We start from the raw sequence: 1,478 nt of genomic DNA, 5'->3' as shown, positions 1-1,478 counted from the left end.
CACACACACACACACACACACACACACACACACACACACACACAAACACAGGAAGCTGCTCCTGGTTCAGGTATTTATTTGATTTACCCAAGGAGGGTAAATCAATTCTCTCATAGGTCTAAGATCTGCATTCTCAATGAGGGTGAAAGAGCCTCCAGGGAGTGCAATTCTTGCTTTTCTATGTATAAAACATAGATACCTGAGATATTAATATTTCATGGGAGAGTGATTAGGAAAAAGATATCTAGAAAGGCTTCTCGGGGGTGATAAAGAAAAAAAGGTTGAGAAACTGCCCTAGAATAAACCTGAGGGTTTGGATGTTGAGTCCAACAAACCAACAGCTGGAGGCAGTGCCCACCATGGCTGTGGAGGGGTCAGGTGGCAATCAGACAGGAAGAAGGGCTGGGAATGTGTCTCGGAACGAGCCTGCATGGAAAGCTTGTCGATTTTTTTTTTTTAAGATAGGGTCTCACTCTGCCACCCAGGCTGGGGTGCAATGGTATGATCATGGCTCACTACAGTCTCAAACTCCTGGGGTCAAGTGATCCTCCTGCCTCAGCCTCTTGAGTAGCTGGGACTACAGGCATGCACCATACCACACCCAGCTAATTTTCTTCCTTCTTTCCTTCCTTCCTTCCTCCCTCCCTCCCTCCCTCCCTTTCTTCCTTCCTTCCTTCCTTCCCTCCTTCCTTCTTTCCTTCCTTCCTTTCTTCCGAGACTGGGATCTCACTTTGTTGCCCAAGCTGGTCTCAAACTCCTGGCCTCAAGTGATCCTACCACTTCAGCCTCCCAAAGTGCTAGGATTACAGGAGTGAGCCACTGTGCCAGGCTAAAACTCACTGCTTTTAAGCAATGTGGCAGATACTATTATTTTTCATCATGGAGCTAATGTCCCCTTACACAGGACTAGTGGGCTCTGCTTTCTGGTCAGAAGTCAAAGCAGGCAGACATTCCCTTTTCTTTGTTGTGGTGGCTGTAGTGCTCAGGTGGGAACACCTGCCTGGGACTCTGAGTACTGGCTGCAGGAGCAGTGGGGAGGACTCAGGACAACTGGGCAGAGGTAAGGCACATGTGTAGTATGGATACTTATTAAACAAATGGTCCAGGGAAGCGACCATCATTTTGCAAACTGACCAGGGAGCCAGGAAGAACTCCTCCCCACTCCACAAGTTTCCCTTGCTTCAGTCGTGTTAGGAAGACCCTTATGGTTTTTGTCATGTCCAGTATCCTTCTCTGCGTTAGACAGAGTCCCATGGCCCCATTGGCTTTACTCTCACCCTAAACAACAAGGTCACCCATCAAACCTTACTGTGTCTGTTAAAGCCTTTCCTTAAAAAAGTAAGTAAACATTTGTTTATTATTATTTTTTAGAAATGCATCTAAGCCAGGTTTGGTGGCTCAGCCTGTAATCCCGCGCCTTGGGAGGCTAAGGTGAGTGGATTGCCTGAGCCTGCAGGTTCAAGACCCGCCTGGGCAAC

This window comes from Carlito syrichta, unplaced genomic scaffold, assembly GCF_000164805.1.
Source record: "Carlito syrichta isolate Samal-C Ts95f unplaced genomic scaffold, Tarsius_syrichta-2.0.1 Scaffold301768, whole genome shotgun sequence".
In the NCBI taxonomy this organism is placed as follows: domain Eukaryota; kingdom Metazoa; phylum Chordata; class Mammalia; order Primates; family Tarsiidae; genus Carlito; species Carlito syrichta.
The sequence above is the reverse complement of the archived record's forward strand: the minus strand, read 5'-3'. Positions refer to the sequence as shown.